The 23,837-nt window shown below is 45.9% G+C and overlaps 1 protein-coding gene and 1 long non-coding RNA gene across 2 annotated transcripts in view; one reads left to right on the top strand and one right to left on the bottom strand.

The window, feature by feature from the left end:
• TEX11 (testis expressed 11) overlaps positions 1 to 23,837 on the bottom strand; it is a 215,916-nt gene that overhangs the window by 91,534 nt on the left and 100,545 nt on the right. The gene's annotated exons all lie outside the window — the stretch shown is intronic.
• On the top strand, positions 11,965 to 16,422 carry LOC138141674 (uncharacterized). The gene is made up of 3 exons (XR_011163231.1): positions 11,965 to 12,102; positions 13,321 to 13,437; positions 16,142 to 16,422. It is a non-coding gene; the product is annotated as an uncharacterized lncRNA (long non-coding RNA).

The following is a 23,837-nucleotide window of genomic DNA, read 5'->3' as shown; positions in this document are numbered from 1 at the left end:
CAATGCTGCCACTCCATAATGGAAAAGGTGAAATCAATCCTCTTGCCTATGACTCCTGTACAGTCCGGGACTTTAATCCCAAGCCCAGCACCCACCTCTCCTTGAGGGTAGCAGCTCCCCCCTGCCTTCCAATGGCAAGGGCAGTCTAGCTTTTGCATTTGTAACCCCAGGCCTTAGTCTGCTATTTGGCACCAGCTCTGGGACCCTGGGCAAATTGCTTGACCTCTTGAAGCCTCAAATTCCTCCCTCTCTAGAATAGGGATAATGAACGTTAGAGGCCATCAATTCTAAACCTCTTATTTGGTTTTTGTCTTTTTAGAGGGTGGAAGGCAGGGTAATTGGGGTTAAGTGACCTGCCCAAGGTCACACAGCTATCACGTGTTAAGTGTCTGAGCTGGAATTTGAACTCAGGTCCTCCTGACTCCAGGGTCGGTGCTCTGTTCACTGAGCCACTTAGGTGCCTGTAAACCTCTTATTTTACTGATGATGAAACTGACACTTGGAGAAGTTAGCTAACCTGCCCAAGGTTATAGGACCTGACCCCAAGTCTCCCTGTTCTAAAGCATGGCACTCAATCCACTATTCCCTGTGGTCTTTCTTACCATGAGGCTCAAAGCAATGTGATAACTGTCAATGCCACAGCATCAGATACACTTGTACTTAGTCTGGAGACCTGGCAGAAGGAGCTGGTTGCCGACTTTGCTCATTCTCAATTTGCTCTGCCAGACTACAAGAGCATCTAGGAATTCCACAGCTCCTAACCCAGATGAAGGGATCTGGAGTCCAAATTTAGCAGAGTACCTGGTCGTTGCTTAATACCAAAGCAAATCCTCTCCCAGAAGCACAGATACAGGGCAGTCCCCCACACACATGAGCAGCCCAACTGAATGGCACCACACCAAGCTGACTCCCAAGTGCCAGGTAACAGCAAAGGGCAGGTCTGCCATGGAAACACTGGCATTTACAAGGGGGCAGGAGAAGGAGATGGTAGTTTGACATTTCCTCAGCCCCAGCTCCTACCTTCTTGACTTCTTACCACTCTCTGCCATGGGCAGCAAGGAACAGAAGAAATAAGCAGTCTTGGTCTATGAGCCCCTCTAGCAAGGTTATGCAGCAACAGCAAAGGGGAAGGGGAGGGAGAGAAGCAACAGCAGAAGAAAGAGCCCCCAGTCTGCCTCCTTCCTCCTCCAACCTTCACCCAACAAGCTGTAGATGGCAGAGCAGGAAAATCTGGGCCATTCATGCTTTACTGGGCCACTCCCCCCCCCCCCCCCCCATGTGTTCTGCCTTCTCTCAGTGGCTACAACAGTGAAGAGAAGACAAAGAAACCCTGCCTTGCCTCACCTTCCCAGTCCTACCTAAGCCTCCTCCATCCTCAGTCTCCCAGGAGCAAACTCTGTCACCTCCCCAAGCCCCCCACTATTGCCCTATTCATGCAAATTAAACCAGGAGTTGGTGGCAGTAGGAAGGAGGAGAAGGAAGGCACAGGAAAGGGTAAATGAGAAGAGAGGGCCATTTGGTCAGGCGCAGGGAAGAGGAGGGGTGAACGCTGGAGCCACACCTCCACCCCATCCCCTCCCTTCTTAGCCAGACTAGAATGTTCTAATGCAGCCTCCCAGACTCCTCCCTCTCCTTTGCGTTCAGCATAGAGAAGAAAGCCAGCGGGAGTCCTCTTCTAAGTCACTTAACTGATGAGGAAACAGGCTCAGAAAGGGGGTAGAAAGCCTTACCAAGAACTGAGACTAAGCCCTGGGCCACACTGGAGGGTACTTTTCACTACACCAAGCTTGGACCCTATTCAGTCTGGCCAGGGATGACTAGGGGATGGGAAAGAAAGCCAAGAAGGCAAAGAGAGAAACCAGGCTCCTCCCTCCTCAATGTCATCAGCAGGGAGAGAGGGGAAATGGGGTTCTCTAGTCCATTTAGGGATTTGTAAAGCTTGAAGGGACCTTAGAAATCATCTAGCCTGGCCTCTTAACTTTACAGATGTGGAAACCGAGGCCTAGAAAGGGGAAGTAACTCGTCCCAAGGTCACACAGTGACAAACACTAGAAACATGGCGTCCAGCTTCCCAGGTGCTGTGATATGCTCTGGTCCTGGCCCAAACTCCTCCCCTGCAGAACCCTGTCAGCCAGCCATAGGAAAGAGGAAGCCACACCTCTGCAGCCACTAGGTTCTACCTCCCCCCATCTTCTTTCCGTCTTCTAGCAGCTTCTCTGATTAGTCAGTGTCAGTAGAAAGAAAAGGAGGCAGGGAGGGAGGTACAGGATGCAGAAAATCCCATCATACTACTCACCTTCCTGTTAACGGTCTTCCCCCCTCCCTCCTCCCCCCACCCCCATTGCCAGCAGCCAGCAGAACCGGAAAAGGGAAGATAATGAGAAAGGGAGGAAGGCAGGGACCAGCCCCATCCGGCCCCCCTCCACACTGGCTTGGGGCGGGGGCACCCCTTCTCCTTCAATTCTAGCATTAGCCAGCAGCTCCAAAGCGAGGGCGGGCACATGACAGAAAGCAGCTCCTGCTCCACGCTCTGCAGCCAACACAGGGCCAGGCTTCTCCCAGGGCTCAGTCCCCTTGGTGGCCTGGGCAAGGAGCCACTACATAAGCCCTTCTCAGAATAATGCATTTAAATGCATACAAAGGAAATCAATGCTACAGAAATTCAGTTCTCAAAATATTCTGTAGAACAAGGTCAGAGACCCAAAGTTAAGTGCCCAAGTCTCCAATTTTCTGGTTAAGGAAACTGAGACCTAGGGAGAAAAATGGGGCTCCACAGCCTCTCCCAGCGACAGATTCCAAGGACCCAGGAAGTGAGTGGAGTGGAAGGAAGGTTGGGGGGAGGGTCTGCTTCCATCCCTAGCTAATGATTCCTCCTGGATCCAGCAGCGGCAAGGGGCGGGGGCATCGAGGAAGGGGAAGGGGGGGGAAAGTCTCAAACCCAGCTCTCCCAACCTCCACCTCTTCTCCCAGCCCAGTGTCCATCCAGGGCAAGGAAGGGAAGCAAAGCTGTGTTAGGCTGCCTGGACTCCCTCCCCCGCTTCCCGCCCTCCCATTCCCCAGAGGCCACAAGAGGGGAACAAAAGGAGAGGAGACAAAGAAGTCCCACCCTCCCCCACCCTTCTTATCCCAGTCTAGAATGATCTGTGGCACTAAGGGATAGGACAGACAGGAGAAGCCTATCCAGTCTCCAAGCGCCGCCTCAGAGTCTCATGGACCACTTTCACACGGCTCCTCCTGGGCTTCCTTACATGTTCTAATAATGATTAGCTAGTGGTGATGAGGTCAGTCAGCCAACAGGCATTTGGGGGGCACAAGGCACTGCACTCTGCTAGGCTGTGGGGTGGGAGAAAGACGAAAGAAAAAGCCCCACCGCCTTTGTTCCCAGTGTATCTCCAAGAGCTGCCTGGGGCTGCATGGGGAGGGTGAGGAAGAGGGAAAGAAAGCAAAGCCTGTAAGTTAGGGCAGGCACACGCACTCACGCACGCGCGCACACACACACACACACACACACATACACACACAGTTAGTTTACAGGCATACATGCACAGAGACAGACACACACCCAAAGTTAGCTTACACACACACACACACGCAAAGTTAGCTTACATACATGCACACACACACAAACCCAAAGTTAGCTTACACACACACACACACACACACACACACACACACACACAGACCACCCTTACCTCCCACCCCCAGCCTCTGCCCTTCCTGCCCTCCAACCTTCTTAGTCTCCTATCGCCTGTTATTCAGGAGAAAGCCAGCAAAATGGTGGAGAGAAAATTTATCTTGCTACCACTTTCCCAAAGTCGTTCTTTGGCAGAGATAGGTCAGTCAGCCAGTTGATAAGCCTGCATTAAAGCACCTAGAGGGAGGGGGCAGTTAGGTAGCTCAGTGGATAGAGAGCCAGACCTGGAGTCAGAAGACATCGTCATGAGTTCAACTCTGGCCTCAGATTTAGGGGTTAGGGTTAGGCTTACTAGCTGTGTGACCCTGGATAAGTCATTTAACTCTGTTTGCCTCAGTTTCCTCATCTATAAATGAGTTGGAGAAGGAGATGGCACACCACTCCAGTATACGCCATGGAAATTCCAAATGGGGTCACAAAGACTCAGATGCATCTGAACCATGCCAACAAGGCACCTAGAATGCACCAGGCACTGTGCTAAGCAGTAAGGACACAAAAAAGGGCAAAAGACAATCACTGCCCTCGAGTAGCTCCCAGTCTGCTGGGGAACACAACGTGGACAGGCACAGGCTTCCTATAAAGGGTGAGGAAGGAGAGCATCGCATCGCAGGCATGGGGGACAGCGACAGCCATTGAAAAGGCTCAGTGTTGTGGGGGGATGGAGGGATGTCAATGTGTGAGTAAATGGGAAAAGTAGAAGGACAGGTGATGAAACAAACTAGCCACATGACCTTGGGCAAGTCACTTAACCCCAACTGCCCTCCAAAAAGCAAAAAAAGAGAAAAGGACTAGATTCAAAGTGGGGGTACCTTAAATCAGTGATATCAAACTCAGATAGGAACTGTAATCACTAAGCTATATATCAGGGTCCCTGGATCCACATATCGACTGAGTTTGAAAATATAACATACGCGTGTTTTATTTTATTTTTATTGATCTTGTTCAATATTTTCCCAATTACATTTTAATCTGGTTCAGTCACATTTGGGAAGGGGCTAAGTATTTGCCACTTCTGTCTTCGATTGCCTCTTAGACAACTGGGGAATAACTAAAGAAATGTTGGCATCTGAATGTAATGTCATATTATTAAGCCACTGAACATACATTCCAGGGATGCCAGCTCACCAATTCCTGATCATCCAGAGAAAGATCGAGGACAATCACTCTATACTGCGAAAGCCTCAGAAACTATGTCAAAGAAATGTTGCTTAACAGCATCCTCAAAGAATCTAGTCATCCTCACACATCAGCCAGCGATGGGGTATCAAACAAGAAAACTCAAGAGGACCAATACACTATACCATGGGTGCAAGATACCCGGCATTGTCTGCCATGCAGACAATGGTTCTCAGTTTGGAATTGAATACCGGATACTACCAGATTTCTATGTCTGGGGAAGACAAGCAAAAAGACTGTTTTCATTTGTACAGCTGGATTTTACCATTCTGAGCCTATGTCCCAAGGAATCTTGAGAACATTGGTCATCGTACGATGGCTAGTGGAGAAATAGGGTGGAGACAAGAGCTACCTGGAAGGATTACTGTACCTTGGTGACAACATTGTCTTTGGATATAGGAAGAATGTGAGGATAGACCAGGGGTGGGGAACCTTTGGCCTCAAAGCCACATGTGGCCTTCTATGTCCTTTCGACTGAGTCCAAGTTTTACAGAACAGATCCTTTTATTAAGGGGATTTGTTCTGTGAAGTTTGGATTCAGTCAAAGAGGTGCACTTGAGGACCTAGAGGACCACATGTGGCTACAGGTTCCCCTGCCTTGGATAGACTAATGAAAGTGATGTATTGGCTGGAGGATATTGGGCTGAAGCTATCAACTGACAAGTAAGAATTTTCAAAAGATTGAACCCAGAGGCAATTATCTTTCTTGCCTAGGACTATTGCAATAAATATTCCTAGGGTATATACAAAATTATTTCTGAGTCATGAGACCAACAAGATGGAGGATTAGATACTTTCTCTGATCCTCATGTCCTTTCAAGCTTCTCCAAAATAGGAATTATGGGTATTCAGTGCATCCAAGGAAGAAGGCAATGTTAAAAGCTGAATAAACTGAAGAAAGAAAAGCAAAGCATCCCAAAGAGCAAGAGGGGTAGCAGGAGAAAGGAAAGTATTAAACAAAAAGAGAGAGAAGACCCCTAATGCTGGCATTACTCAACCACCCAGTAGCCCTGGGCTACTTCTTCCTCAAAATCTGGTAAAGGTTAGGGGAACACACACACACACACACACACACACACACACACACACACACACACACACACACACACCCAGCTTCCCTCCGAAGATCCCTTTCTACCAGCAAGTTCTACCATTAGGGAGTGGCCAGGATGATCCTGCCTCATCCCCACCTCTCTGCCATCTGTCAAAAATAAGGAGGCATGAAATCACACAACAAAAGCAAGGAACAGTAACTGAAGCTGGGAGCTCATATCTATAGGCTGTCCTGTGCCCTGCATGGCATCCTGCTTCCTCAGCCATGAGTGAAGGGTTTAATCTGATACAAACAAAGTCTCAAAGGGCTCTTCAGGATACAACGTCACATTCGGGTTAGGGTAATAGGTGAGCATAGAAGATAAGGCTGGACAGGCAGAAGGAGCCTGCTGAGGGCCTTGAATGGCAGGCAGAGTTGTTTTCCTTTATATAATAGGTAAAAGGGAAACATCTCAGAGTCAGGGAAAGACTCTGGTGGTCTTAGCGAAGCCCAGTCTTTGTGGTCTCTGACGTACTAGAAAGCAGACCTCCTGATTTGCTTTGAACTGCCCCAGGCTGCCTTGTTTCACTAAGCAAGCAAATATGTGGGCACTAGTCAATAGTCACAGAAGCCAACGGAAGAGAAAATATGGGCCAGCCCACTCTACATTTCTGTTAATCTGCTTCCTGAACCTGAGCCATGTACAAGCCAAGCCATGTACAAACCCAGGGTGAGTGACTTAGATAAACAGGAAAACATTCCCAATCCCCCTCAGCAATCATCTCCCCGATCACAGCAGCCCAAGTAGCAAAGAGGAGGGAGAATCTGGTTGACAAAACTCTGGCCCAAAATGTTTGGTCACTTATCAGTGAGCCTATGAGCTAAGAGCAAAGAGAAATAAAGCCGCGCCATCAACATTCTCTTGCTTCTTGGTCTTCAGGGCCAGAAGAGGAAGGATGGGGGAAAGTCAAAGCAAAGCCTCCACAGCTCAGCTCCAAATTTCCCTGTCTCTTAAGCAACTGTGTCAGAAGCAAAGAAGCGGGCACAGTCCAGAGGAAATTTCCATTCCATTTCTTTCACTGCCATCCTAGAGTTCTTTTCCTTCCTGGAACCAGAAGCAGCAACAGCAGCAAAGAGGAAGAGGAAGAAGAGAATGAAAAGAGAAAACCACTGGGCCTTGCCATTGTATACCTGCCCCCCACCCCAACCACTGACAGGAAATGAGAGAAAACCTGCCACCCTCCTGCCCTGCCCTCTCTAAGTGGTCCCGGGAGAAAGCAGTTAAAGCTGCCCCCTACCCACCCCCAGCCTCTTTCACAGCAAGATCATAGCAAGGAGAAATGAAATTTTTTCTCTCTTGCAGAACTACTGTCTCTGGATTGCTGTCCCAGGCTGGCTGGCCAAGAGTACCTACAGCACATGTGGCCTCTCCGAAACCAGAAGGAAGCCCCCAAAGCTAGGCATAGCTAATCACTCAACTTCCTGTCCCACCTCCTGCCCCTTCACCTTGCCAGGATGTTTTACCATCAGCACTGGCCGCAGGGGTTGAAGTAGAAACTACCTTTCAGCCGGCTCTGGCTGCCTCAGTTACTCTGCCCCTTCAGCAGAGTCCAGGAAAACCAGGAAGGGATTTGAGAGGTGCTCTAGGTCATGCACCACATTCACCCCCCTTCCATCTGATAGAAGGAAACAGGTCCAGAGAAGCCCGCAAGCAAATGTCATCAGTGGGAGAGACCCCAGGGGTCTTGGGGAACGGAAAGAGAGCAAGGAGGCAAGAAATAAAAGGGAGAATTAAAAACCTAGCCCAATAAGGAGGGGGGTAGAGGATGAATCTAGCCTCCCACCCATCCCCCCTCAGTTGGAGATCACCCCCTCTTCTTCCTAGCCTAGTCTAGTATTTCTACCAGCAGACACAAAGTAGCATGGGGACAGAAAAGGCTATTCTGCCACACTTTGAGATTCCCCACCAATCTTTTGCCTACCCTAGCACCAGCAAAGAAACAGTGGCAGTTACAGCAAAGAGGGAAAGGCTTAAGGGGCAAAGAAAAAGAAGAGGGAGAAAAGCATCTTCCCGGAGCAAAACAAAATGAGAATCTTCCCACTTCCCCTTCATGGCCATCAGCAGCAAGGGGCAAATAACAATGCTGATGACAACTAGCATTTCTCTGACATTTCTCATGTGCCAGGCACTGTGATAAGCACAAACATCTCTTTGGATCTCACAGGAACCCTGGGGTGGAGGTACTATTATGATTCCCATTTTACAGATGAGGAAACAGAGGCGGCCAAAGTGAAATGACAGCTTGGACGGCTGAGGTCTTTCTGACCCCAGGGTAGTTAGGTGGTGCTGCCAGATAGAGTGTTAGGCCTAGAGTCAGACAGCTCATCCTCCTGAGTTCAGATCTGACCTCAGACACATACTAGCTGTGTGACCCTGGGCAAGTCACTTCACCGTGTTTGCCTCAGTTTCCTCATTTGTAAAATGAGCCAGAGAAGAAAATAGCAAAGCGCTCCAGGATCTTTGCTGAGAAAATCCCCAAAGGGGGTCAGAGAGTCAGAAGCCTCCAAAAAAAACGGAATGAACAATAAACAAACAACAACTTCCTGACTGCTGGACTGGCGCTCTAACCATTGTGTTACCTCACTGACAAAGAGGAAGTCAAGCTTAATGTCAAATTTCTGTGATCAGAGGTAAGAGGAAGAGGCAGTCTTTGAATTGGGCTCTAAAGGATGGATGGGAAGGAATTCAACAGGCAACACAGTCCTGGGGAAACATCCAGAATTAGGGAACCACATTGAACAGGGGCACTGGACCAAGCCCATGTAGGCTTGGGAAAGGACAAGTCCTCTAGGCTACAGTACAGTGTGAGAAAGACAGTAATAGAGACTAAAGCTGGAAAGGAAGAGTGCTTAATCCAATGGATGCTTTGTTCAGTGATCAGTTGCAAAGCATGGAAGATTTAAACATTTTCTTTATGAAGAAATGCCATAACAAAATTAAATTAAATTCAAAATTTAAAAAAAATTCCTCAAAAAAAATGCCATAAGTCTATGTGGGATCTACAGTGGAGCAAGGGGAACAAGGAGCGCTGTCAGGAGGCATCCCCATGGTCCAGGAAGGCAGTTCCCAGTGTCTGCCCTAGCTGCTTGGTAGTGGGAATAGAGGAGGGGCCAGATGCCCTAAATGGCAAGTTACTGTTTCCTTGCTGGATGTGAGAAGGAAAGGCAGCTCAAGATAAGCAGAAGGTTCAAAACCAGGGAAGATGGAGAATGGTGATGGCACTGCCAAGTACACTGAGCTCAAACAGGATGGAAGGTTTTAGGAAGCAAAGTAACATGGTGCAGCATGGAATCACATGGTGAAGTGTAGATGCCCCGTGTGCAGCCCTGCCTAGAGCACGGGCTTGGCAGTCACGTGTCACTCCCACCTCATCCACCAGCTCAAGGTACTAACACTCATGCCTGCTCCCAGGCGGTCTGCACACCATTAGCACCATCAGCATTCCTACAAGAAGGGCACTGATTGGCATTGCTCAGGGAAGCAGATGTATAGGGAAAAAAAGCTGGCCAATGTCGGACAGTTGAGGAAACCCATATGAAGGGAGAGCTTGGAAAACATTTTCTAGGCTTGGGATTCACCTTCTTGGGTCCTGGGGCCCTTGGGCAGTCTAGTGAAGCCCATAGGTACCTTCTGAGAAGGGAACAAGCTCTCAGCCCCTCCCACACTGCCATTGGCCTTGGGGCCTCCCCCTATAAGCACTTGTGGATACCCGCCCCCATTTCTTTTTGCCCTAAGAGGCCTCATGTGGGGGGTGGGGGAATCCCAACCTTTTCAAGTCTTTATGAAAGGAAATGAATTTGAGTTTCCTATGCATATGCACATAAATAAGGTTATTTAATTTCAGGACATGCTTACCTAACATGCATCCACCCCCTTAACAGGCTTCTCTTGCCCCGTGGGGATAGCAGAGCCCAAGTTGGGAAACCCTGTTATGGGAGAAAGAAACTTTGGGAAGAATTGAAGCTCTTCTGAAGGGGCTCCTTGAGTAAGACATCAGCAACAAGAGGAAGGAGGAGGAAACACGTTTATGCCACTTGGTTTGGCCTTCCCCTCTGCCAACTTCTCATCCAAATCAGCTAACTCTATTGATAGTCATTGTCTGACTCCAGGCCTAACACTCTATCTGGCAGCACCACGTAACTACCCTGGGGTCAGAAAGACCTCAGCCGTCCAAGCTGTCATTTCACTTCGGCTGCCTCTGTTTCCTCATCTATCAGGGAAGAGAAGAGTCCTGTTGGCACCAGCACTCCATAGACGTGCCTCCCTCCTGCCTAAATGCAGAAGGGAGCAAAAGGAAACGGCAGCCAGCTCCAAAGCCTGCATCTTCACAGCTTTTAGCATCTTCTATCCCAACATGTGTTAGTGTTAGTCAGTGGCCACAGGGGGGAGAAGGGAGGAGACAGGCCACTCTTCCTCTCCAGTTTTTCCCAGAATCCTCTCCGTTGCACCAGCACAGTAGCCAGAGGGAGCAATAGTATAAGGTTATCGTTTCGCTTGTCAGCCCTTTGTCCAGTAGTTACAAACCAGCAGAGCTAGATCAAGGAATCCATTCCTTTTATTTAAAAAACTAATCTAAAAGGGAAGTGATTTGTCAAAGATCTTGGAGACAGCTAGTGGGAGAGCCCCTAAACCACACACCCCCTCACTGTTTCCTCAATGACCCTCCTTTCCAAATGCCTCCCATGGTAAAGGAGAAGAGAAAGGGAAGGCAGGCAGGCAGAAAAAGGTCCCTACCACAGCCACTGGGTCCAGAGGAAAAGGCAAAGCCTCATAATGGGCACAAAAAGGAGAAAAGGCAGCACCACCAGCAAGAAAGCAAAGGGGAGAGGGAGCTAACCCCCAGCTCTCAATCCCTCACTCCCTTCCTCCTCCTGTTCTCTCTCATAATTTGCAGGGACAAGGGGTGAGGGAGGAGGTAAGGCAAGGGAAGAACAGCTGATAGAGCAGCAAGGGGAAGGGGAGGACTAGGGACTAGATCGCTGCTGCAGTGAGAAGGAAGAAGGGAGAGAGGTCTTGCCCTTATACTGCTAGACCCCTTTTCTCTCTCCAGACTACCCTTCTTCCCGCTTTTGTAGTATGTTCTCCCATTACTCATTGACCAAAAAGGAGGAAGGGAAGAGATGAGGAAGGTTCTCCTCAGACTCCTCCCTCTGTGGGGGGAGGGGAAGAGAGCAACGTCAGCCCTGCCTTGCCTTCCTCCCCAGTTCTAGCACATTCTACCATCAATCATGGTAGCAAAGGGGCAGAAGAGCCAATCACTGGCCAAGCCCTCCTCCTCGGGCTCCTCCTTCTGCGCCAGAGGGGGGGGGGGAGGGCCTCAGCCCCGCCTCCCCATCTGCCCCTTTTTCCAGCATGTTCTACATGACTCATTGGCCTTGATGGCTCCGCCCACGGGTTCCTCCCTCTGCGCCATGCCCCCCCACCTCGCCTTCTTGGGGAAAGGGGCACAGGGGGGCAGGTGCCCTTCCTGCCTGTATGCCCTTGCTTGGCCGGTGCACCCCCACCCGCAAACCCTTCCTTCCTTCTAGCCCTTCCCTAGTTAATTGAACTGTGTGGAAAGAGGAAAGCAGGAGAAATGGCAGCTTTCCTGGCTGCCTGAGCACTCCAAGGAATCCCCCGCAGCTGCCCAGTGCTCCAGCAGCAGCACAGGGAAGGGGTGGATTAGGGGGAAACAAAGGCAGCAGGGCCATGTGACCTAGGGACAACCCTACACGCCCCTAACACTAGCGGCAGGAAGCGGGGATGCTTGGCCAGCCACCCCTCATGCTTCTCTCCTGAATGCCCTAACACGGCTCCATGGGAGGAAGGGAGGGAGCAGAGCCCCAGCCTCCCAGACACCATTTTCACTGCCTCCCAGGCTCCTCCTCCCTCCCAAATATCATCAACAAGATGGAGGAAGGTGGAAAAAACCCAGCCCTTTGCAGCCCCCCCTTCCATCCTCTCCTCCGCCAGCAGGGGTCAGTGGAAGCAAGGGGAAGAGATGCAGAGAGGCGACACAAAGGTTGGTTTCCAGCTCTAACCACTGCTGCGCCCTGTCGGCCCCAGTGCTTCCGGCCTCGTGGTGGCCTCAGCAGCAGCAGGGAACGGGAGGGAAAAGGAGAAACAAAAGCAGCCTGCTCAGGCGTACCATGGACAAAGGTGTGCAAAGGAAGAGGAGCCACAGGCCCCGCCCGGCCATCATTTCCTGCTCCCTTCCCAGTCCCCCACCCCCTGCATCTACTGTCCTCTGAAAGCTGTATGGCTGGCTGTCAAGTAAGGAGAGAAAGCCCCGTCCTGACACTGCTTAGCCGCTCCAGGAACAAGGAAGGGAAACAGAGGCTGTGAAGAGGGATCAAAAGAGCCCCCACCTAGTCTCTGCTATTTACTTCCTTTCCCTTTTTCTTCTGCCCCTTCCATAATTCTCTCCCAGACCACCCTCCTCCCCCAGTCCCATCAGATTCTCCCTCCCCCCCCCCCCATTTCCCCCGGCCCAAGAACACAAGTCCAGATCAGGGTAGCAGGTTTTCTCTCATTTCCTAACAGCGGTTGGGGTGGGGGGGCCAGCTGGAGCCTCCGGAAATTTCAGGGGCTCTGTGAACCTGGAGGGGGGGAAGCACATCTTTATCTTCACTGACCTTCCTTCAGTTATTTAGAAATAGGGTTCCAAGACTGTCCAAGGGGCTCAATACAAACAATGCCAAGGAGCCATGCCCCGGAGTACGGTGCCATTCCAGCACTGGTAGAAGGGATTGGCAGACATTCAGTAGAACTAGAAACAATGGTTGGAAACTGGAGAGAAGCAACTTGTTGTCTGGAGAAAATGGAAGATCTTCCCAACAGTTAAAGCTAAACCAAAAGGAGAATAGAGAGGCCGCCCCACACTCATATCATTGCAAAGATATTAATGGTTTTTTACCACCCTTTACCAATATCATCAAAATGACGATGCTGATTAATTGCTTTATGAAGTTAATGCTATACCAAATAAACTACTAAAAAGTTACTTTATAGAAACAGGTAAAATGAATTTAGGGAAACAAAATTTCAAGAATTTAAAAGGAATAATGAAAAACAGGAATAACAAGATCTTAAACCTCATTAGAAAACAAAAATCATCAAAATATTTGGTTTCTGGTAGAAAAAAAAAGAAAATAGAAAAGTTAATCACTAAAGGAGACCTAAAGGCAAGTAGTCACTACAATCCTATCTAAATGGTATCCTCCAGTCAAAGATTAGCTCCCTGAGGGCAGGGACAGAAGCTTTGTATTGATATTCCCAGAGTTTAGGATAGTTGAATGCTTTGTTATTCATGCACTTAGATGAGCACCGTTGGGATAGTTGATTCCAGTCAACTAACATTTATTCTGGACTCTTCAGAATGTAGGACACTTGGCTCAACCAGAAGGAGTAATGACACAGAGCAGGAGCCATCCCTGGGTCCCAAGGAGCTGCCATTCCACAGAGGGGAATGGAGGGGAAGGGACGGCAGTACAGGTAAGCAGATGGATGTGGACAAACAAACAAAACCCAAGATCCTTATTCAGGGGAGGATAGGGCAGCACTCCCAACAGGGAAATACCAGGCGAGGCTTGTACTGAACTGATGATCATTATTGTTATTATATATAAAATGTCTCCTTTGGTCTTCAGAGAAACAGCCACATAGTTAATCATCAGAAAACTTGTGATGATATTGAGTTTTACAAGTTAGGTAAACTGCCATCCAAAGTAGGCATCGTGAAAAAAATAACAACAAAATCTTGTTACCTCGTTAGCCAAGTTTACAATTTCAAGAGCCTTGCCCTGATACTGCCCCTGGTCCCAGGCCAAGTAAGTATTGGCGAGCAGGCGGAGAACTCTACCTGTAATGAAAGACACCCACACGGCCGATGGGAAAGTGGCATCAAAGTGAGAGATACACACACTGAAGCAGTAGGAGCTTTCTCCAGCCCAGACAATCGTTAGAAAACAAGATGCGATTAAGGGCCCCATGGCTAGAGGCTGGACAGCAGCCTGGGGGATGACTTGGACCACAGGTAATCAGCATGCCACGACCACACAGACCAAGATATTTGTCTCGCAGGGGCACAGAAGAGGCAAGCACAGAGCTCGGAGCTCTTTGCATTCCAGGCTTCTTTATATCAAATCTAACAGTCATTATTTTTCATGATGTCTCACAAGCATTCGTGCACTTTCTAAGAAAGCCTTGGTCTCTGATGAGGTAAGGGAAACATAAAATGTTGAGGTCTAGGGTTAGGGGTGCTCCAGACCCCAAAATACCAACACGCCAGGTCCTGCCCAATGAATTTGACTCAAGTTTTCTCTCAGCCAAAGAAAAGCAAAGTTTGATAAAAGTTGGCCATAATGTATAGACTCTTAAGGAGCTTCGGTATCTGTGACACATGCATTGGGCAAGCAGGCCAGAATCATCTAACACAGAATGAGCCTCTGCTGGTCATTCTATGGTGCACTCACACACATGGAGAAAAGATGGGGTCTTATATACAGAAAGATTGTGGGAGGAATCTTTAGGGGTGGTATACAGGAGGAGTTTGGGGAAGGTCTTCAGGAGGAGTCAGATGAGGTCAGACTCCAGTGATTAAGAAATTAAGGTGGGAAGTAGCTGGAGGCTACCTGGAGACAGACCTTGGAGGGTTTGAGAGGATCCAGGGTGGGAGCTAGCTGGACAAAGGAGGGCTACCTAGTAACAGAGGTTTGGGCCAAGCCATAACGAAAGACTAATGGCCTCAGGCAAATTCCTCCTCAAATGGGAAGATTCAATCAGAACTCAAGGGGGTTCCCAGAGCCTGTACCTCATTCATCTCTGCTTCACAGCTCAGAAAACTGATGCATAATGATCAAGAGTCATTTTCATATCTTATGAAGCAATACCATATAGAGCATTGGCTTGGACTTACCCAGTCTAAGACAAAAAAAAAAGACAAGTGCCCCCCACCCCAGGAAGTGATAGAACATATGTTAGCAAGCTGCTTACTAAAGTGCTCGTGAAGCCAGGTAGCCTGGTAGACACGCTGAGAAAACAGGGATAAGTCACTGCATGCAGGTGGGGGCAGGACTTGTCTGAAAACCCCATTCTTTTCTTCCTTTGAACAGCATAAAAGTTTATTACATGAATGGACAATTCCAGCAGCAATTCTACACAGAATGAAAACGCACGAGGTCCATCAAACCTCTGAATGGTCACTCTGTAATTCCCATAGCCAGGTCTGCCATAAAGGGGCCTCTGTCCCGCTCCCAGTGTTGTTCTGGTATTGAAGAAGGCCCCCAAATCAGCTATGGCTAATTCTTTTCACAACTATGTAAGCAGAGAGAGAGAAGAAACACAGGAGAACAAAGAACTTTGCTAATACGTCCTCACCAGGAAAGAGTAGGGAGGAGCGACACGTTTATGTACAACTTTAAGGTTTGCAAAACTTCACACATTTTATCCTCACTAAAACCTTGGGAAGTAACTGCTATTATTATCCTCATTTTACAGATGAGGAAACTGAGCCAGACACAAGCTAGAGGGAAAGGGAAAAAACCAAGCGTTTCTATAGTGCCTATTATGCACCAGGCATTGTGCTAAATATTTTACAAATATTATCTCATTTCATCCTCAAAACAATCCTGGGATAGTGTGTTCTTATCCCCATTTTACAGCTAAGGAAATTAAGGCAGATGGAGGTGAAGTGACTTGAAGCTAGAGACACAGCTAGGAAGTATCTGAGACTGGATTTGAACTCTGCTCTTCCTCACCCCAGGCCGGGCCCTCTCTGGCCACCCTACCACTATATAACCATTGCCTTTCTCTGTGTGCTGCAAGACTGAAGAGCTCAGCCACTTCATTGTTTTTCTTTGAGCTGAGGAGTTTACCTTTGACCTCTCACTGCTACTTCTGGATTTCAGAAGAGTGGCCTTTATCTTGCAAGTTGCAGCAGCCCCTCTCATCCCCAATAGCTTACCTGCATCTATGATTCCATTACCTCCTTCTCCACAGAAATTGTTCTAATTCCTCTCTTCTCTCTTTACACCCCTCTCCTCCCTTCTCTTTCAGCTGAGGACTTTGTCCCCTTACTTTACTGAGGAAAAATAAAGTCACTCTCCATAAGCTCCCTCTTCCCCCATTCTATTCATCTTCAACTCTCTCCTCCTTTTCCCTAGTTTATGATCAAGATGCGGCCCTTTTCCTTCCCTAGGACAATTGAGATTCCAGAAGATTAATGATGGCACATGCGCCCCACGTCCTGATAGACAGCTGAAGGACTCAGTGCAGAATGACACATGTCTTTTGGAAATGGTCAATGGAGAAACTGATTTGGCTTTACTGTCTGCGACTGTAACGAGAGTTTTATTTTTCTTATGCTGTTAATTGCTGGGGTGGGAAGGAAAGGTTTTTGCTGACTGAAACAAATAAGTATATATGTGTGTCTATGCACGTGTGTGTATGTATATATATACACACATGTAATTAAAAGTTCGACAATCTATGGGTGTCTCATTTTATTCCGGTCCTCAGCCTGAAGCACTACACCAGTCTGAGTCAAGCCCAGCCCAAAACATTTCACGTTAGTCCATAGGATTGAATCAAAATGACCTCATGGTTGATATAAGGAAAGGGTAAGGTGGAGGAAGGGGAGCCACAGGAGATCACAGCCAAGGGGCACCATGTTTCTGAGGGCACTTCTGGGGGTATAAATACTGCAAGTCCTCTCAATGGGACAGAACCAGAACCCTACAGACCTAGGAAGATTAGGAAGTAAGCTGTCTACTAACATTAGATGTGGAATGTGCTTTGGGTCTTTAATGACCATGCCCTGAAGATGATAACTTGGCATGTGGGGGCCCCACCAGCTGTGTTTGGGCCTGGGTCCTCCTTCCTGAAGGCTGTTAATTTGGGATTGTCTAAGAACTGTGCTGAATGGAGTGTTTAGCATCTCTATATGGCATTGGGTGTTAAGAACTGTGCTGCATGGTCTTTGTTGAGACTGTTTAGTGTAAGGCACTTGAAAAACATCACATTTGGATGTCCCAGAAGCCCAGAAGTTCTCTAACTTCATAGAATTAGGGATGTGAACTAATGTGTTGAACTCATCCCAGTTGATTCACTGAATGAAGGGGGTCGCTGAAGGGAAAGGACAGAGGAAGGGTCCATGTGGTTAAGGAAACTTTATTGTCCAATTTTAAAGGTCTACGAGTGTTTTAATTTGTTCTGACCTTGAGCATGAACCATCAGAATGACCAGAATCAGGTCTATCCCAGAACAATCCTGAAAGTTCTGTCATTTCTTACCTCCACAACATCTCGAATACATGCCCTTCTCTCTTCTGACACTGCTGACCCCTGATGCAGGCTTTCACAATCTTATACCTGGACTATTGCCACAGCCTGCTGGGAGGGGAGGGTATCTCTCCCCTCTCCGATCCATCTTCCAAAAGTGATTTTCATAAAGCAAAGATCTGACCACATCACACCTTACTCCATAAACTCCAGTGGCTCCCTATCAGCTCCAGGAGCAAATACAAAATGCTCTATTTGGCTTTCAAAGCCCTTCATAATCTGGCCCTTCTTCCCTTTCCAGTCTTCTACCTTACTCGATGCCATGTGCTCTTCGATCCAGTGACGCTGGCCTCTTGGCTGCTCCAGCTCTGGGCCTTCTCTCTCACTGTCCCCCAAGCCCGAAATGCCCTCCCTCCTCTGCTCTGACTACTGACCTTCCCAGCTTCCTTTCAGTCCCCTCTAAAACTCTGCTCTTCTACAAGAAGCCTTTCCCCATCCCTCTCCTCTTAATTCCAGTGTCTTTACTCTCTTATTTCCTTTCCCTCTCTCATATGTATGTGTTTGTATATATGTGTATATATACACACACATATGCACGCATATTCTGATAATTGTGTTTCAACATTATTGGTTGCTTTTTGTAAATCCTTTATATTTTATGTACCTAAAAACCTGATTCTGCAAAGGGGTCAATATGGTTCACCAGAATGCCTACCAGGACACATACACAGAGTACATCCCTGCTTTAGCTACATGAAGACATGGACACATACTGGAGTGAGAGGAAGCATGCTCTGCTTGGCTGAGTAAACTCAACTCTCATCCTGTGAGTAGTTTATAAAATACCAAAGCAGTTTAGGCCTGACAGATTCAAGTGCTTAGGAGAGTGGAGAAGAGAAAGAATTCCAGCTAGCCCCCTGAGAAGAAATCTGTTGCGGGAGGAAGGGTGAGACAAAGAGCCAGTCTCAGCTTCCTTCTCACCCACCCCCTACTCCAGCCAAAGGAAGACCCTTGAAAGCTTCATAGGATTCAGAGGATGAGATGTTTTATTGGTGTCCCAGCAGCATAGCAGCAGCAGTGATATTGGGGAATATTCTAAAGACTCCAACTGAAGGCCTTCCAGAAGCTAGAAAGGACCCTTTTGCAACAAATGTTCTGTAAGCTTGAGCCCACTTTTCCCTGGTGTCTTTAAGTTTTGGTGAAAGAATGTGTCCATATTTTTGGGAGGATGTTCTATACCAAATATTCTTACTATACCACCTTAGAAAATACTCCTCTCAAAAAAGCTAATGAACACTGGCTAATTGATATCAATTGATAATGGAGGGGAAGGATCAGGGCAGCAGTAAAGTATTTCAATGGAGGTTCAAGAACTTTAGCATTAGAAAAGACAGCCCTCCAACAGACAGCTAGGTGACACAGTGAATAGAGTTCTGGAGTCCTGGAGTCAGGAGCACCTGAGTTCAAATCCAACCTCAGACACTTAACACTTACTAGCTGTGTGACCTTGGACAAGTCACTTAACCCCAATTGCTTTACCTTCCCCCCTCCAAAAAGAGACAGTCCTTCAACTCCTCAAAGTTACCCTTAAAAACCTGAGGGGGCATAGCAGCCACACTCCAAATGATCAACGAGATTGGGAATTGGGATAGTAACTTCAGAGTATGAGCTAAATATTATAGTGGTATGGCCCAACCATGAGCAATGAATATACCTCCAATTATTTTTTATCACTTTATTTTTTAAAAGAATGTTTATATCTGCATCTATACAAGTCTTAATTTAATATGTCTTGGTAGATTGACTCCCAGATAGTCTGTGGATATTATATGTGCTTTGAATGGAACTTTCCCTTTTAATTATTTCCTCCTGGATTTTTATTTTGCCATATACAAGTGCTATCAATTTTTGTTGATGCATTTTGCATACTGCTATTTTACTGATTCTACCATTTTAATTAGAAATCCTCAGAAAATCAGGAAATAAACTAAGTTTCATCATATCATCAGCAAATGGGTATAAATTTTTTCCTGTTTGCATGAGGTAATTAATTTAATTTCTTTATTTTTTCTTATTTGTATTGCCAAAATTTCATGTCAAATAAGTCAAATTTGGTATATGTCAAATAAGTGGGGGAGGGCAGTACTCTTGCTTTATTTTGGCTTTTATTGGGGAAAGTTTCTAGTGTTTCCTCATTGTAAATAATGTTAACTATTAGTTTATTTTGATGATCCTTTTATGCCTATGCTTTCTAGGGTTTTTAGCATAAACAAATATATTTTGTCAGGGACATTTTATGCATCTGCTGATATAATCATATGTTTAAGGGTATTTTATTTCAATGATTAATTATATCGATTTCCTAATGTTCAACCACCTTGAATCCTCAAGGATTTAAGTTAATCCAACTTGGTCATAGTGAACAGTGTTTCCCATACATTGCCAGAGTCTGTCAGAATTTTATTTAAAATTTTTGAATCAATATTTTTTAGTGATATTGATCTATAGTTTTCTTTTAAAAAAATATCTCTCTCTGGTTTAGGTAGAAGGACTGTTTTTCTTATAGAAGGAGTTTAGTAGAAAGTATTTTCTTGAGAATAATCTGTATGGCATAAGTAGTAATTGTTCTTTAAACATTTGAAAGAATTTGTTTGTAAATCCCTCTAGACCAGGGGTTTTTCCCCTCCTTTGATAGTTCCTTTATGGCTAATTCAGTTTCATTTTCTGAGATTAGATAAAGATCTCTACATTCATATTATATCTATTAACTGGAATATTTCCTATTTTTATTAAGTAATCTTCCATTTCTCTTCAATGTTCACTTTTGCTAGCACATAATTGTGGAGAGAAGTGTTTCTGCCAGTTCTGACTTTCAAGTTCACAAAGCACTTAATATACATTATTTCATTTGCTCCTCAAAACAATACTTCCTGTAAGGCAGGCTCACTTTATACATGAGAAAGCTGAGGCTGAAAGAGGTTATGATTTCTTCAGGGTTACATCGTAATAGCAATACTTGAACCCAGGTTTTACTGACTCCAAGTCTAACACTATCCATTCTGCATACTGCCTCATTCTTTTTTGTTTTGTTTTGTTTTGTTTGCTTTTTGGAGGGCAATTGGGGTTGACTTGCCCAAGGTCACATGGCTAGTTTTTGTGTTAAGTGTCTGAGGATGGATTTGAACTCAGGTCCTCCTAACTCCAGGGCCGGTGCTCTATTCACTGTGCCACCTAGCCGTCCATACTGCCTCATTCTTAAAGAAAGCCTGCACAGAATAGAATGCAGTCTGCAAAAGGGGATTCTGACTGACACTAGCTGTGATGAACTCATGTGAACAAGACCCCACCTTGATCTCAAAAAGAGTGGTGATAACTCCAGGATCCATAAAAATCAGAGTCGAAAACAAATTCAGAAATCACAGAAAGGGAGAGAGCCTGGCTAAGACAGTGGTACTTCGACCAAGTAGAATTTATAGGATGAGAGGATGGTCAAGAACAGCAATAGCTCAAAGAGGTTAAGGAGCAAGAAAAAGTCAGTCTGAGAGAGTTGCTCATTCAAAATCTTGGCGGGAACACTATAAGTAGACTGCAAAAGGCAGTGAAGTGAATGGATAAGGAAGCAGCAGAGCTAGGGCAAGTTTAGAACACTCCGGGAGCTTAACAGTGAAAGAGAAGTGAGATAAAAGGTCAAGAGAAAAGGTTTTGGCTTTGGAATGGAAGAGAACTAAGCATATTTGAAGGCAGCAAGGAAAGGAGGAGACAAGTAGAGATCGAAAGTGAAATGAAAATAATCAATGAGGCAAGCTCCTGGAAAAGATGTTGAGGGGATGGGATCAAGGACAAAAGTGTAAGGGTTCCAAAGACCTCAGCTATGGGGCAAGAACTCACTATTCAACAAAAATTGATGGGAAAACTGGAAAATGATCCAGTAGAAATAAGGCATAGACCAACATCTCACATCTTATAAGAATATTTTATACCAAGATAAGCTCCAAATGAGTACATGATTTAGACATAAAGGGTGGTATCAGAAGCAAATTAGACAATCATGAAAGAAATTGCCCATCAGATCTATTGACAGGGGAAAAGATTGTGACCAAGCCAGACATAGAGAGTTTCATAGTAAATAAAAATGGATAATTTTTGGTTACATAAAATTTAAAAGGTTTTGCACAAACAAAACCAATGCAGCTAAAATGAGAAGATAAGCAGGAAATTGAGGGGGGGGGGGGAAATCTTTGTAGTAAGTTTCTATTCTATGATAAATGTCTCATTTCTAAGATATATGGAGATGTGATTGAAATTTATAAGAATAAAAGTCATCCCCCATCAATAAATGGCCATAGGATGTGAATAGGCAGTTTTCAGGGGAAGAAATCAAAGCTACCAACAGCCATATGAAAAAAAAATGTCCTAAATCCCTAATTAGAGAAATTAAAATAAAAAAAACTCTGATGAGTTACACTTTACACCCATTAGATTGACTAAATTGACAAAAAAAGAAAATTACAAATGCTGAAGGGGCTGTGGGAAACAGGTACACTAAATGCACTATTGGTGGAACTGTGAATTGGTCTAACCGTTCTGGAAAGCAGTTTGGAACTATGCTCAACAAGCTATTAAATTTTACCTACCTAGTGATATCACTATTTGGTCTATACCCCAAAGAGATCAAAGAAAGAGGAAAAGAACCCATACGTACAAAAATACTTTATAGCAGCTTTGTTAGTGGTGGCAAAGAACTGGAAATGAGCGCACAAATTGTGGCATGATTGTGATGGAATACTGTTATGCTATAAGACATGATGAAAGTAATAGTGTCAGAGAAACCTGGAAAGACTTGTATGAACTGATGTAAAGTGAAATGAGCAAGATCAGGGGAATGATTTATACAATAATGACAATATTATAAAGACAATCAGCTCTAAAGTTTCTAAAGACTTAGGGACTTTTTATCAACACAATGACCAACCACAATTCCAAAAGACTTAAGATGAAACATGCTACTCACCTCCATATGGAGAGCTGATAAACTAAGAAGGAAGACAGAAGTATTTTTCAATTCTTTTCTTTTGTCCTATTTCTTTTGGACATAGCTAGCTCAGGAATTTGTTTTGTATGACTATACATACAGGCAGAATCTAGGTGCCACAATGGATAAAGTACTAGGCCTAGAATCATGAAGAACTGAGTTCAAATCCAGCCCCAGACACTTACTGGCTATGTGACCCTGAGCAAGTCACTTAATCTCTGACTGCTATTGTTTCCTCAACTGTAAAGTGAGGATTGTAACAGCACCTCCCTGCCAGGGTTGTGGTGAGGATCAAATGAGATAAGATTTGAAAAGCACTTAGAATAGCACCTGACACTTAGTAAACACCATATAAATGTCAGCTATTGTTATTATTTTTAATGGGCAAAGGAGGAGGAGGGAGATCATTTAAAACTGAAAATAATATAAAAATTGAATTTTTAAAAGTAGAAATGTTAACCTTTACAAAGAGAAAGGCCAATTTATCCTCTGGGAGTGGAAAAAAGAAAGAGGGGGTCAAAGGGACTAAAGTGCTGAGTAGAAGAAGGAAGGAATTGCACAACAGGTGCCCTTGATTTTCTCGGTGAAGTAGATGATGGCTGAAAGGACCGTAGCAGACATTTAGTCCAACCCCTTCATTTACAGATAGGGCTTGTGACCCAGAAAAGGTCATCGACTAGGTAGATTATGTCAGAGCTGAGATTTGAACCCAGGTCCTCAGATGTCAAATCCAGGCAATGTTCCATGTTGTCAGGCTGTCCTCAGTATGAAACTATCTGCTTAAAGAGTGGGGATGCCAGAGAGGGAGATTTGAGGAGAACGGCAAAGGTTTGGAATAGTCACTGCAGAGAACAAGATAGAGAATCAATCAGTAAAGAAGAGAACTATTGTACCACAGCAAGGAGCACCCAACAGATTAGACAACACAGATGGCAGGGCTGCATAATGGCCTCCAACAGCATTGGAAAGTTATTGGTGGGGATGATCTTTGGTCGCAGCTTGAGTATGTAAAGGACAGTAGGACAAGGAACTAAGGAAGTGAGGCAGAGGGAGAGACAGAAGGACATTATGCCCAGAAAGGGGAATTTCAGTGTTTAAGAATGGGTATGTTTGGGGGCGGCCAGGTGGCACAGCGAGTAAGAGCATGGGCTCCAGTGTCAGGATGACCTGGGGATCGAATCCTGGGCTCAGATACTTAGCACCCACCCAGAAATAACTGGCCGTGTAACCTTGAGCAAGTTACTTAACCCCGATTGCTTAAAAAAAAAAAAAGAATGGGTGTGTTCAATGTTTTCATGGGGGCATACCAGTTTTGAATGATGACAAAGCATGAGTGGAGTCAGGCCAAGGACATAAGAAATTCATAGGTGAAAATAAGGTAGAGCTGAAGTAGTTGACTTTAGGGGCAAGAATCTACAGAGAGGCAAGTGAGGCCAGAGCAAGGGTGACAGTCTGGGAGAACAGGGGAGGTCAAGGTTCCAGTAAGAATGAAAGAAAAAAACCACTTAGGAAGAGTAAGGCAAAGAGAGATGGAAAGTTGGGCGATGACGATCAGAGAAATTCATTTCAGAGTTTAAGCATGT

The sequence above is a fragment of the Petaurus breviceps genome, unplaced genomic scaffold (genome assembly GCF_028583685.1).
Source record: "Petaurus breviceps papuanus isolate PSGF00001 unplaced genomic scaffold, PetGlider_PUasm1.0 90451, whole genome shotgun sequence".
Classification (NCBI taxonomy): domain Eukaryota; kingdom Metazoa; phylum Chordata; class Mammalia; order Diprotodontia; family Petauridae; genus Petaurus; species Petaurus breviceps.
Note: the sequence above shows the minus strand (reverse complement) of the source record. Positions and strands in the feature narration are given on the sequence as shown.